This window comes from Primulina eburnea, chromosome 3, assembly GCF_022965805.1.
Source record: "Primulina eburnea isolate SZY01 chromosome 3, ASM2296580v1, whole genome shotgun sequence".
In the NCBI taxonomy this organism is placed as follows: Eukaryota; Viridiplantae; Streptophyta; class Magnoliopsida; order Lamiales; family Gesneriaceae; genus Primulina; species Primulina eburnea.
Genome location: NC_133103.1, coordinates 36012820 through 36028824, shown reverse-complemented (window position 1 = coordinate 36028824; position 16005 = coordinate 36012820). Strand labels below are relative to the sequence as shown.

Genomic DNA, 16005 nt, shown 5'->3' with positions numbered 1-16005 from the left:
TGAAGTGCAGTGTCTTCCCTGTCAAAGAACCGTGGGCTCTGATACCATTTAAAATGTCGCACCCTTACTCTAAACTTAGCATAATTACCATAATCAAAATAAGGTTTGAATGATATAACTATATTATGAATCAAATCAAACAAGGGGCATCACTTTGACGGTTTGTAAAAATTTTGGCATGATGTCCCTATATTTTGTATAAGCCCAAACCAAGCAATAACCTCAAGCATATTCTCATATAAAAACATACTTTGTATCATCATTCATAACATGGAACTTGTTTCAAACCCTCATATAAAATTTACTACAATACATATGCGGAAGCTATACAATAAGAAGTCACGGTTCTTGTCGAGGTAGGGCACGTCACAAGCATCCATTGGCGAACCGGCATCCTATGTCTCTTCACTACCTGATCCTGTAACACATGAGCTACGTGAGTTTATAAAACTCAATAAGTTGGCACTTATACGTATCAATATGCATCGAAGGAACATACATATCAAGTCGTGACAACAATGAATCTTAAAAACATGTCATACCGTAGCATATATTCAATGTTCATTTTTGTACTTGAGCCTCATTAGTTGACCTGTACTACTGTGCTTGCTTTATTATATAGCTACTACTGTGTTGGACGTCAGGGAGCAACCTTTGGCAACCCCAGGCTCCATGAACATATATTGGCCAATAGCTTTGGTGGACTTAAAACCACCCATGATGTCAACAAGCTCTATATCATGTAAAATCAGTCCTTTTTCTTTCAATGTTCATGTTCATAACATAGCACCCATCATCAATATTCATGAGTTTCTTACATATTTAATACATAACAATGGAATATGGTGCTATGTTTTCATCAATAAGATACTAACAATGTACATATAGCAATAATCAATGGGAAGTATTTGAAATCATAATATTACTCATGTATTACTTCAAGAACATGCCAACTTACAGTCCAAGTGTACGAATACTGGTTTGAGACGATGTTCTCGCTCCTATACTGTCAAATACATCACTAATTTACTTACTATGTCTATACTAGTGAAAGTTACACCTCTACACAAAGAACAACTAAAAGTGAAGAAAACTTACAACCTTAGGAAGTTCTTGTGATGGAGAACTTAATTCTAACTTCAAAATGATGAAAGGAATGAAGAAGAGAGCTTTTGGGAGAAAGTTTTCTAGGTTTGCTTCGTGTTTTTGCTGAGGAAGAAGATAGGAATGGTAAAAGTGCTTAGAAAAGTCAAAACTTATCCTTTTATACAGCAGGTTCGCTAGGGCGGACGCTTTTTACCGCTAGGGCGAGTAAATCTCGGTCCTACACATTTTATTTCTGCACAGGCTCGCTAGGGCGGACACTTTTGACCGCTAGGGCGAGCAAGTTTCGGCCCTATACATTTTATTTCTGCACAGGCTCGCTAGGGCGGACATTTTTGACCGCTAGGGCAAGCCAGTTTCGGCCCTATACATTTTATTTCTGCACAGGCTCGCTAGGGCGGACATTTTTGGCCGCTAGGGCGAGCCAGTTTCGGCTCTGCACACTGATGCATCAGAAATCGCTCCAGAAACGGCTTTTCCCTTCAAAATCTGGAAAAGTTGTAAACTACAAAGTTGTAGCTCTATGTCTTGGCTTTAAGCTCCCCAAATTTCAGGTCATTTGGAGGTCTGAGTAAAAGGTTATGCCCATTCTCCTAACATGTGTCAATGAAGGAATGACGGTAAACATGACACACTTCGGGGCGCTTTTGGCTTGTCTTCCACAATGATTTGGACAAAACTCAAAACTTGAAAGTTGTAGCATTATATCTTAGCTTTCTAATGGTTATGGCCTCACTCAATTTGGATCAATATTCAAATCATTATGCTAAGACACGTACGAACTACCATATTTACATCTCATTTCCCACAACTTCCATTACACTATTTCTATGTACACATCTTACTATCACTATTTTGACATATATTCATTCTCAATACACCATGAACAATATAAGAGTCATGTTCAATCTCAATATTGATACTTCATTCATCACGTGAAATCTAATGAGGTAATTAACTACAAACTAAACGACATAAACACGTTATAATCATTTGTACGAGTAACCGGGCATTACAAGAAGAGTCTGCTGCTGCTATTCAACCAACCGTACCAACACCAACCAAGAAGAAAGCTCGCACCTTTCTTAAGATCAAGAAAACAACAGCACTGTCTGAGATTGAGAAAGTACCTATCAGACAGGTATTTCCAGAAGTGATTCCTTCTATTCGACCCACTGCTGCTACTTCTGTACTAGCTACTGCATCTTTTCCAGCACCATCTACTACTTCTGCTTTCAAGCCATCGTCTGGAATAGTTATTCGGGAATCAACAAGCTTGTCTTCTGCATTCCGACCCATTTTGCCTATTTCATCATCACATAAAGGCAAAAGAAAAATGATCGAAGAACCACCAGTTTTTGGACTCAAAACAACTGTAACGACCGGTTTTGATCTTCATCTGGGAGAAATCAAAAACTCTGCAAATGATGACATTAATTTTTTTTATGAGTGGCACACGGTCCGACTTTTCCACTCTTTTGCTTACTTCAAGTCAAAAGGAACCTATGCAAAAATGATGAACGCAGTGAAGAAAATTTTTCAGCTTGCAAAAACTGAAAATATCATCGAGGCCTTGCGCAGAAGGAGTTTCATCCTCGATCAGCTGAAACGTCAGAAGCTAGAATCGGTTCTGAAAGTTCTTGAATCGAATTTTGATCCTACTGTTCCTACTGCTGTTCAGGATCAAAACGTTATTTTGATTCTTTCTGACAAGTTAAAATAGTGCGTGAGCAACTTCTTGCTCAAGAACAGGGGTTTGGCGAGCCTATTGTATATCACGTCGGACTTGTTCCAGACTTTCATTAGATTCAGACAGTTGAGGAAATGACTATAGCCTCCCCAAAGGCTTCTGCTCTCAGTACTCCTGCTTCTCCAACAAGGCCCATTCCGTCATCGTCTCTGTTATCTGTACATGAACTGGCTTCGGTTGAAGAAGTCATTGAGTCGATTGTTCCAACGGTCTCTACCACTCAGGAAGCAGCACCGGCTACTTCATTGCCACCTTCTCCTTATCCGACCCCAGTGCAACATATGGCAGAACCAGATGCTACATCTCTCTTGCCAAATTTAGAGAAATTCTCTACTGCTCATCAAGCAGAAATGCATATTCTTCTGAATCAGCCTTCTGCACCTTCAACTGCAGAACCATCAGACTCACCTGCTGTCATTGCACCGACGGAAGAGAATTTTTCCTCTGACTTGGCCGTTCCCGCTGAAGAAATTGCTCCTTCACTGGTTGCTGCTGAACCCACTGTCTCTACTCTTCCAAAAGAAAGCTCAGCAGTCCCTGGTCCTTCTACTGCTTTGATGGACACTAATCTCGTTTCTACTGCGTTGACTATCTCTCATCCTGTTCTAACTCAGACGAACTCTCGTCTTACTGAGATTAAGCAACGCATGCTTGAGCGAACTTCCTCCCCAGAATCAGATGCATTCAACTTGGAATTTCAGATTGAGACTCTGCAAAGGGAACTCAACAACGTGTCTGATTTAGTCAAACGAATGTCATGTGAAAGCCTTTCAGAATTCACTGGTGCTCAAACTTTCAGAGAACGCATGGGCAAATACATTTATAACACGACGGAAACTATGGACAAGATGTATGCTGAAACCATCGTTTTCAGACAGGCTATATCGAGAAATCACAGTAACATCATACTTGCTCAAACTGATATACTCAACCGAATCACCGAGCATGATGATCTCTTCCGATCATTTTCCACTTCCTTGGAACTTATGGATGCCAAGATTGATTCTCAAAATCAATCTCTCACTACACTGAATGATCGCGTCTCTTCTCAAGCTCCGTATCTGGAGATGCTAACCAATGGCATTCAGAACCTATTTGGAAGAATGAATGATCTCTTGGCCCATGTAGTTGCTGCTGATGCCAAAAAGGGGGAAAATAGAAGAGATCCAGCAGAAACTAGGCAATCAGAAGCTGAAGCTGAACCTTCAGACAGAAGACTTCAAGATCCTCAGAATGAAGAAGTCATCTACAGGGATATTGAAACTGATTGATTATTTACTTTGATACTTTATTGACATTATCCTTTTTGCTTAATGATTATCTGCTTTATTTAACGCTTTTCTACTGTTTAGGTTTTGGCATCACCACAAAGGGGGAAATTGTTAGACATGAATTTTGTTGTGGCGATGTTAACTAAAACCAGCAGACCAGAACAGTAGACTAACTTATCAGAAGCTACTGGTCTAGTAAAACTAAAGCAGTAGAAAGAATAGTAATACAGAACCAGTAGAAGACGTTGCCTAACGTTACTACCTTGATTGTTACCGTTAAAAGTTCCTTGTACTAGTATTAATTGCAGCATTAAATACTATACGGAGTCATTTAATGCACTTTACCCAATTAAGTATAAAACAAGACTGATTGTTTTATAGCTTTTCTGCAGGAACCTCTTTTGGTAATAAAGCTGATTGTATCAGTTATCTGGAGACATCGTCTGATTATGAACGTTGAACTCAGTCGCTTATATATACATGGAACAAATCCTTATACGAAAACACTGCGCATAACATCAAGGATCAAAGCTATTTTCACTTATACGACAAATCTCGAAATTCCTTGAGTACTTAAAGTTCAACACAAAGAATAGTAACACACGCTTCATAGCTAATATCTGATCTTTTGAAGATCATCTTGTGCTACTGATTCTTACACTCTTCACAATCTTTACATCACTTATACTTTATCAAGAAGAGTTTGTAATCTGAAAAGAGTCTTTTCAGAACTTTGTGTATAACGTTTTTGTGAGTTGAGTAACTAAGAGTTTCAGTAGGCTGAAGTGTAAGTCCTTCTGAAGTGGGTGTGTACAAGAGTTGTACTGTAATTTCCAAAGCCTTTTAGTTATACCTTCTGGAAACAGAAGAAGGGGAGACGTAGAAGATTTCATCTTCGAACTTCCATAAATAACTGCTGCCTACTGTTTTTATTGTCTTTCAATTACTTCATCAGATTGTTTCCGCACGTTTTATTGTAATCTAGGTGAAAGTATACGTACAAGATAAACTACTATCTCTAACAGGATTTTAGTACCTCATCAGAAGAGAAAGAAAAACGAGTAGAGTTTATTCACCCCCTCTAAACTCAACTTCGATCCTCAAAAATTTTGATTTACATTTTATAATTACACCTAACACTACAAGAAATATTAATATTTACAGCACAACATTAACGACGCACACTAAAAGCACGTTGTTATTATCCTTATTCGTGGCGTGCCCGTACATGCGCGCTGTTAATATTATTAGAGCTCACACAAACAACATCGTGCAATAAAGACACGCCGTTAATGTTAGTATTTACGGCGTGCCCGTATCTGCACGTTATTAATATAGGATATACTTGTAATTTAAATACAAAATGTAAAGTTAGGTTTAATTCTTGTGTTTTACACCTTGTGTACATATGTCTTTACTTAATAATAAAACATCTTACATATGCACTGTAACATGACCTCAACATATTCCCAAGACATATTTAAAATAATAAAAAAACCGTGAAAATGAAGTTGTGGGAGAGCAATACAAGCGTCGTGTTGCTAGACGAAGCAGCTAGAATACTGCACCCTAGATGGCGGAAGTCCAGTAGCCGAAAGCATCACTAAAATATAAAATCAATACTATATTTGATAATAGGAATTACCAAAATTGTCAAAATACATTGCAATTTTCTCCATTTATATCTTAAAAATATTGCAAAATTCAGAATATAAAAATTAAAAGTTGTAATTATATATAATACATATAGGATAAATAAGTTTGTTGTACAAAAAAGTGTTTGTACTTCATGATCCACAAAAAATATTTATACAATTTTTGACGTACATATATTTTCTCGAATAAAAATTAACACAAAACATTAAAAATATTGTAAATATTATACTGATATATTATATTTGCGTGCGATCAGTTTCAGATCTGATACTAATATTTGATTTTTGAATACTAAAATAAATCTTATTTTAACGAGTGGTCTTATAGTACTCATTTGGCCATGCTTATCCCTCTGGTCCCGTTGCCTTTGAGCTATGGTTTTTCGGTTTGATCGACCTTCTTGATCGCTCTTACGTACATGATTATTTCGAATTTGGGCTTCAATAAAAAATTATTCCAGTAATAATAAAATTTATTTAATTTATTGTGTTTTTTTGAATTATATAACTATAATTAGTATTTTTAATATATGCATATAGTTATTTAGTTTTTAAACTTTGAAATATATATATATATATATATATATAGTGTATATTTATATACATTTAGTATGTATGTTTAGATTTTAAATTTGGATAATATATTTTTTATTATTTATATATACATTTTAAATCTTATAATTTAAAATATAATATTTATGATATTATATAATATAACGATTTTTCGGTTCTATCGTCGGTTCAACCATTCGACCGGATAACCCTTTTTCAAGGTAAATCGGTTTGATTATCGGCCTGGTTATGAAAACATTGCCCAAATATGTATAACAAATATTGATATTAATGACACATCTTTTTCGGTAAAAATATTGAAAATGCAGTATTAAAATATGATATTAGAGTATAAAATATTTCAGATCTGATACTAATATATGATTGTTACTACCCAAACAAGTGTAGCAAGTATTCTCCATTCATCTTCCCTGTAATTAATGACATACCATATATATATATATATATATATATATATATATATATATATATATATTCGTTATTTTCAGTACGTAGTGAATAAACCTTCGTACTAATGCAATAATCTTGAAACCATGTTAGCTAGTTAAACCACATTGAGTAAATCATGCGTGACAAGTTCGCCTAAAAAAATGTTGTTAAGGGTGATCAAACTCTTGACTATTGATTAAATACTTACTTACATTATCAACTCGAATACCTCGTTGGAGTCAATGACTTAACATCTTACGTACAAGGGAGAACATGAATGTAAATATCCCTTACAAAAATCTACATTTCATTGGATTCCCCTGTACCTATTCATATAAAAAACTGAAACCAGAACCGATACATACGATACAACATTCCAATTCTTAATAATAGGAAATCCGAAGAAAAATCATTGGAACAGTGATGAAATTATTGGTTAACGTTAAATAATGTCCTTTATTCACTAGTACAATTTTTTATTTTTATTTCGCCACTGGTTATTTCGGCGATTATTAATTATGAATTATTATATATCAATCAACTTCGTTAATAACACTGATGTAGTAAAAAATTATTTTTTACTTCATAATTTAAAAAACACGGGCTTCACTTCTAATTTTTTTGTAACATTTTACTTTGATAGAGTAGTTTTGATGAAGTAAAAAGTTAAAAAAAATTTAAATTTATATTTAGTGAAGTAAAACAATGAACCACAATTGTAATTTAGCTTCCTTAAATTATCTCTTAATTTAATGATGAAGTAATAAAATACAAAATAACACGTTATATTAATTACTTCACTACAATAAAAAAAATGAAGTCTTTTAAATCTTCTACTAAATTAAATGATGATGTAATGAAATACAAAATAACTCGTCATATTAAAATTGTGTCGAAGTTAAAAAAAGAATTTACTTCACCGCAACTCAATAATTGTGAAGTCATTCTCTATTAATTACTTCACTACAATACAAAAAATTGAAGTCTTTTAAATCTACTACTTTGTCAATAAATGTAAATTGTGAAATAACTCGTCATATTAATTATTTCACTACAATACAAAATAATGAAGTATTTTAAATCTACTACTAAATTAAAAGATGAGATAATAAAATACAAAATAACTCGTCATATTAAAATTGTTTCAAAGTTAAAGAAAAATTTTACTTCACCACAACTCAATAATTGTGAAATCGTTCTTTATTAATTACTTCACTACACTACAAAAAAATTAAGTTTTTTAAATCTACTACTTCGTCATTAAAGGTAAATTGCAAAGTAATAAAAGATCTTCGTCAAATATTTGCGACAATTTTTACAAAAGCCTAAATTAAAAATTGGCTATGATTTGATAATTTAAAATCGTTAACAAAAGCCTATTAGCAAAGGTTTTCATGAACTGTCGCTAATTAGCGACAATTAAAATTAGTCCGTCGCTATTCTGCATCGGCGACGGTTATTAAAACCGTCGCTACTACTTTTACACAAACCGTCGCTATTAGCGACAAATATGACAAACCGTCGCGACAGAAATCGGCGACTGTTGTGAAGCGACGGTTTATAAACCATTAGGGACGGTATTAACGACGGTTTGTTGGAAACTAAATTTCAGTGATTTGACAAACTAAGCTTCGAAACGTATTAGAATAACTGATCAAAGGCAACAAGCTTAATTGACTCAAATATTACAACTGTTAGTTGTCATTAGCTGAAGATTAATGCGTACCAGCTAAATATTATCCACGTCATCAGTTGAAGCTAAATCTAACTGACTGATCAGTTGAGAAATGATTAGTTGAAAACAATCAGTTACGAGTTTTCCAGCAAAGTATCTTTCAGCTGATCTCCCAGTTGAACACGTCATCAGTTGAGAACGAAAACCGGCAAATAGTACAACAGACTGCAACTAGTAGTGGAACGCCACATTTCAGAGATTGCAGTGTACGTATGTCAGAGAATATCGACGTGTCAATCAATGAATGTAAAGATTCAAATGATATTTAATATTACCGTTGAGAGGGAAGCCCATAAATAGGTGATGAAGACAGCTGAAAAAAACACCCACGCGAAATACTATTCTATTCAAGCTTCCTGTTACTCTGCTAAATTCACAACTCGTATTCAAATATCAAGAGCTCACTCTTATCAGACTTATCAGTAGCAATCAAGGCTACATTTACGAGCTTGTTAGCACTTTGAAATCTCTGTTAGATTTATTCAGTTGTGTTATATCCAGTCACACTCCAAAAGTTATTGTGAACTAAGAGTTTCAGTTTGGCAGTGTTAAATCCAAACTGAAGTGGGTCAGTACAACGTGTGTATTCGATCAAATCTTTTAGTGAAAATCCTATCTTCGTGAAAGAAGGGGTGACGTAGGAGTTATTCTATTCTCCGAACATCCAGAAGCATATCGTGTGCTTTTTACTTCAGTTACTTTCAGTTATTCTATCTTTCAGTCAGTTTACTTCTGCAACTATTTTTCAATTAAACTGATTGTTATCGACTGACAAGATAACGACTGTCAGTTTTTCATTAAACTGAACCCTTTATTCGAAAAGAATTTATTATCAGTAAGTGTTTATTCAACCCCCCATTCTAAACACTTATCACCTACTAACCGATCCTTTCAAGTGGTATCAGAGCGGTTGTATCTTGTCTAAGAATATTTCTACTCAAACTATTCATCATGTCTTCCTTCAACAAGATCCCAACGTTTTCCAGAGAAGACTTCAATGATTAGAAAATCAGGATGCATGCTCACTTAGCTACTCAAGACGATGATGTGTGGTACGTCATCACTAACGGACCAATGAAGATTCTGAAAGCCCACACAGCAGTTGCAATCACTGATGGGGCACCTATAGAATTGAAAAGCTCAGAGATGAGTGGACTGCTGAGGACAAAAGAAAAGAAAATTTGGATAACGTGGCAAAGGATATACTGTACAAAACGCTGGATAAAATAAATTTCAGCAAGATCAAAATGTGTAAGACAGCTAAAAAAATTTGGGAAAAACTGATCCAGCTTTGTGAAGGGAATGAACAAACCAAAGAGAATAAACTTTCTGTTGATGTTCAGAAGTTTGATAATATCAAAATGAGAACTGGAGAATCGATGCATGAGTATGATGAAAGAGTCAGCTGTATCATCAATGAACTAAATGCACTTGGAAAAGTGTATACCAACAAAGAAGTTGCATTAAAAGTGATCAAAGGTCTTCCCAAGGAGTGGGACATTAAGACTATGGCAATGAGGGAGTCCAAGGATCTAAACAAGGTTGAGCTTCATGACCTGTTTGCTGATCTGAAGGCCTATGAGTTTGAGCTGCAAACTCTAGAAGGAGAACCCTCTACTCCAGCTGTCACAACTGCCTTAGCTGCTGTTAGAACAGAACCAACTGGTTCAGTCGAGAAGGTTGCTGATCAACTAAGCAATGATGCCATGTCATTGTTCATCAAAAAATTTGGAAGATTTATGAGGAAAAATCAAGGGAACTTCCAGAAGCATTATCAGAGAAACAATTCTAAAGAGGAATCAGACGCTTGCTAAAACTGTGGCAAACCCTGTCACTTCATTGCTGACTGTCCCAAACCTAAGAAGGACATTCAAGGCTCGACTCAAAGAAAGAATAAGTAATATGAGCACAAGAGGAGACCCAAGGATGATAAGAAGTCTTTCAGGAAGAAGCATGAGGTACTCTTAGCTGAAGAGAGTAAATCAAAATGGGCAGAAACTGACAGCGAAGAGTCAGAGCCAGAAACCTCGTGCAGTTCTAGTGATGGTGAAGAGGAAGTGAAGTGTCTAATAGCTGTTGATACAGAAGTGGAGTCAAGCAGTCAACAGATATTTGACTTTAGCTCAACTGATTTCACTAGAGAAGAACTCATTTCAACTCTTCATGACATGGTTAGTGAGTGCCACAAGCTTGCCTTATCTTTTGAAAAGGCCAGAGCAAAGCAAAATGATCCCAAAGACAATAAAACTAAAAATGATGAATCAGTTGATGTGTTGAGTCTAAAAGAGGAAATTGCTGAGCTCAATGCTGAAAGAAGCAGGAATCAATCAATGATTCAGAAGTTAATTCTTGAAAATTCAAAGCAAACTGAGCTTATTCAGGCTTGGAACAAATCATCTGCTGCATTAACTGATATACAGAACTCACATAAATCAGTTACTGATAAAACTGGTTTAGGGTTCAGTAACCAAGATGAAATGCCTTCCAATGATACTCGACCAAAACTGAGTATGGATAAAGAGAAATACATTCACTTTGTCAAATCAGTTGTGGCACAAGAACAAGCTGAGCCAAGTAAACTGGTTGAACAGCTTACTGAAAGTACGTACAAGGATAAAAGATATGGTATTGGTTATAGCCCAAAATTTTTAACTGACTCATGCAGTCAGTCGTCAAAAAGATTTAGCAGGAATTATTCAAATGGCTACTCCAATTACTATAACAACAAGCCAGTTCAGAAAAATATCGGCTGAACAATCAGTTGAACAGAGCCAAATCACATGTTCTCTCATCTGCACACTACACACCAAGCACACACAAATCGAGAAAGACCATCTGGAATACGACAACTAGGACAGTCAGTTAGACTGATCTAAGTCTGGATTCCTAAAGGACTAATCAATTTTGGACCCAAATAGAAAAGGGTACCAATATTATATTTTGTGTGTGATTGCAGGTAAAAGGTACAAGCAAAGAATCAATCTGGTACTTGGATAGTGGATGCTCACGACACATGACAGGAGATGCAAATTTGTTATCTCAATTGATAAAATACACTTTACCAAATATCAGTTTCGGAGATAATTCCAAAGGTAAAACTGTGGGTAAGGGTAAGCTTATCTATGGTAACTTTATCATTAATGATGTTTTATTAGTTGAGAATCTCAAGTATAATTTGATTAGCATTATTCAGTTATGCGATAATGGATTCTCAGTTCAGTTTGACAAACATTCTTGTTTAGTCAAAGATGCAACTGATGAGGTCATACTAACTGGCAAACAGTGTGGAAACGCTTACAAAGTCAGTTAGAATGATCAACCTTATGCACCAGTATGTTTCATTGCTTCAAAATCTTTTAAAAAACTGGTTGTGGCATAAGAGATTAAACCACCTGAACTTTAAATCTATTGCTATCTGAGTAATTACGATCTTGTCACATGTTTGTTCAAAATGGATTTTACCAAAGATAAATTTGCTCAGCATGTCATTTTGGTAAACAAGTTAAATCTTCTCTTTAAAAATAAGGGAAGTAAATCTTCTTCCCAATGCTTAGAGCTGTTACATATAGATCTATTTGGTCCAATACCAGTCATGAGCTTAGGGGGAATGAAATACACCTTGGTGGTTGTAGATGATTTTGCAAGATTTACTTGGGTTATTTTTCTCAAATCCAAAGACCAAACTGTTGCTCAACTGGTCAAGCTTTTCAAAAGAATATTTAACGAGAAATCAGTTGGAATTGATAGAATCAGATCCGATCGAGGAACTGAATTCATCAATCAAATTCTTTCAAATTTTTTAGAAAATGCTGGAATTAGGCATGAGCTATCAGCAGCTAGAACTCCTCAGCAAAATGGTGTAGTTGAGAGGAGAAATCGGACCCTTAAAGAAGCTGCTAGAATAATGCTTGCTGATTTTGGTATTTCTCAAAGGTTTTGGGCAGAGACAGTAAACACTGCATGTTATATTGAGAACAGATCGATGATTAATAAAAAATCATTTGAAAACACCTTATGAGATCTGGCATGGACGAAAAAGTGTGGTTTCTTACTTCAAAATATTAGGCTGCAGATATTTTATTCTTGACAATGGCAAAAATCATTTAAAAGCCTTTGATGCTAAATCTGCAGAGGGAATATTTCTGGTATATTCGTCAGTTAGCAAAGCTTATATAGTCTTTAACAAGTGCACATTAAATGTTGAAGAGTCTATACATGTTGTTTTTGGTGAAACTATTTTAACTGATATCAGTTTGGATGATGATCATGAAGAAGAAAATCATATCAATCGAAACATCATTCAAACACCTGAACCTGAAATTGTGAATCAATCAGTTGAACAGGAAGTAGTTCCTGAAAATCAGTTGGAAGAGCAAAGAAATGATATTCAGTTACGAACTAAAATAGCTCCAACTGAAACTGAAAACATTCAGTCACCTACTGAAGAAATTGCTGATACAGAAGCAACAAACGATGAACTCATATGGAAGAAATCACATCCTCCAGAATTGGTGATAGGTAATCCATCTAACCCGGTAAGGATAAGGAATCAAATGCTCAATCTATTTATTATTTCAGCTTTTGTATCGCAATCGGAACCAAAGAAAACTGATGAAGCTCTTGCTGATCCAAGCTGGACAAATGCAATGCAAGAAGAGCTGAATCAGTTTACCCATAACAATGTCTGGAACCTAGTTCCAAGACCAATCTCAAAAACTGTTATAAGTACAAAATGAGTGTGGGGACCCGGGCTCTAACTCAATTCTTTTGGGATTAATCGGATCTTTATTATAAAATGTGGGTCAAATTTTTGCTTTTAACATTAAATCAAATGTATATAAACTAAGCATAAGATCTTTCTTTATTTAATTACAACAACCATAAGTACATATCTTGTTCTAGTACATTTATCCAAACTAGTGTTTAATACAAACTACAATCTACAAGTAGTACAAGGCTAATATGAAACCACTAGTGATCTTATGCGCCCGAATTCACCACGCTATCTCGATCTCATCTCTGTCGTGACCCAGATCCTGCCCCACCTGTTGTTATGCACACATATAGACATAACAACAGTCGGAAACTCCGGTGAGAACAAATCCAAGTATAAAACATGTATTCATGCTAATACATAATCATAAATCATGCATGAAAGCAATAACAATGGGCTCCATAATCTATGAAACCAATCTATATAAGCATGCAATTCAAATCAAATCATGTCTTGACTCGACTCAACTCTAATTTTAGGGATCCCGGTGTGAATAAGACGTCACTGTCTGCCACCTACCCTACCAATCGGGGTGACGTTACGTCTTATTCCTAGACTTCGGTCATGTCTGTATCGAATGTCTACAATCGGAGGAAGTCTGCTCCTATGCGTCGATACACCGAACATCTAGAAGTTTGGCAAATCTGACAATGACTCTCCTATCTTAGATGCATGATTATAAATCTATAAATGCATAATCACATCAAAAGATTTGAATATAAATCTATAAACAAATCATAATCATATCAAAAGATAAACAACTATTCTAGTATGTGATTTTGTTGGGAAACTCAAATTGAATCTCATTTGAGTTGTATCTCCCCAAAGTCACATGAATTATACATTTCTTGTCGTATAATCTTTGTTGCAGTCGAAGTCTCGAATACGAATCTTACCAATATCAATCTGAAATGGTAATGTTGAATGTTCATTATCAATCCATAATTCCAATCAATACACATTGGACCTAACAATCAATCTCAGTACAATTCAACGGCGTAATGGCATGATTTCTCGCTATTGATCAACTCAAATATCAATACTCAATAACAATAACTCATACTATTCATTATAGACATACATCAATTCTGATATTTGCATATTCCCAACTCGATATATGTTGAAAATCATATTAAAAGCATAACATATCCGTTCTTCGATTCGCTTACAATTCTACGATCCTCATAATCATGGGAACACATAATAGAAATCAAATCTGAGTTCTCCCAACATATATATTTCGAACCATGTTGGAATTGAACCATACTTACATCCTCTTGTAGCCCTTGATGAGAGAAACAAGAATCTAAGCTTGGATTAAAGTTTAGATGGCTAGATGTTAAGTGATCACGATTCAAAGATGGAAGAACCTTATGCCTTTCCTGGAGTTACTCTCGGCTCTTTTGTTGTTTAGGAGTAAAGGAATGAGTTACAACACATTAAGTATGCATGGCAAGGGCAAGTGTCTTATTTTTCATTCAACACGTTGCACCGTGGGTGCGCGCCCCTTCAGACCGCGGGTGCGCTCAGCTTTCGGCAACCCTATCTATTTTCCAAAATTGACGATCGCGGGTGCGGTATTGTTTTCACCGCGGGTGCGGTTACCCTCCAGTAGCAAATCTCCTACCCTATTGGCCATGCACCGCGGGTGCGGTATCTCTTCACCGCAGGTGAGGTGTCACATTATTCAAAAATCATACCCTATTGTCCACGCACCACGGGTGCGGTAGAAAATAGGGCGCGGGGGCGGTCTCCTTTGCATTCAAAACTCTAATTTTTCATGTCTTCTCCATGTCTTTCCTATTCCCATCTCATTTAGTGCTTCTCATTACATGTCATACATACTCATATCTTCCGAATATCACATCAATGAAGACTAATAAATCTCAAGCTTACATTTCTCCCCCTCTAAGAAATGATTTCGTCCTCGAAATCGCAGGCAATTCTATCAAATCATATATGAAAGGCAATATAATCAAAACTGAAGAAATACTCACATCATGTAAATAACTCGGGATGTTTCTGTCTCATATCTGATTTTGTCTCCCAAGTTGCTTCTTCATTGCCATGACGACGCCACTGAACTTTCACCAGCGGAATAGTCTTCGTTCTGAGCTGTTTTTCTTTTCGATCAAAAATCTGTATCGGTTGTTCAATATAACTCAAAGTCTGATCAAGCTCGGCTTCATCAGGCTGAATGACATGAGAAATATCCGGCATATATCTACGCAACATCGATACATGAAAAACGTCATGTATCCCGGATAGAGAAGGAGGAAGAGCAAGTCGATATGCTCGATCGCCAATCTTCTCCAAAATCTCGTAAGGACCAATGTATCTTCGAGACAACTTCTCGCGTTTGCCAAATCTGACAACGCCTCTGAAAGGAGAAATCTTCAAAAATACTCTGTCTTCCGGTTCAAATACTAGCAGTCTACGTCTGATATTGGCATACTTGGCTTGTCTATCCTGTGCCGTCTTCATCCTCTTCTGAATTATCTTTACTTTCTCATTCATTTCTCGAATCATATCAGGCCCAAGTTCTGGTAGCTCAGATATATCATCCCAGTACAACGGAGATCTGCACTTCTTGCCATACAAAGCTTCAAACGGTGCCATCTCGATACTCGTCTGATAGCTGTTATTGTACGAGAATTCACAAAGTGGTAGTGAATCTTGCCAACTAGTGCCGAAATCTAGCACTACAGCTCTCA

General features: G+C 35.9%; 1 long non-coding RNA gene across 1 annotated transcript; it reads right to left on the bottom strand.

Annotated features, from left to right (window-relative positions):
* Positions 1–279: 279 nt before the first annotated feature.
* Positions 280–1314, bottom strand: LOC140828475 (uncharacterized). The gene is made up of 3 exons (XR_012117224.1): positions 1102–1314; positions 959–1006; positions 280–418 (listed from the first exon to the last, which is right to left on the bottom strand). It is a non-coding gene; the product is annotated as an uncharacterized lncRNA (long non-coding RNA).
* Between the last annotated feature and the right edge of the window lie 14691 nt (positions 1315–16005).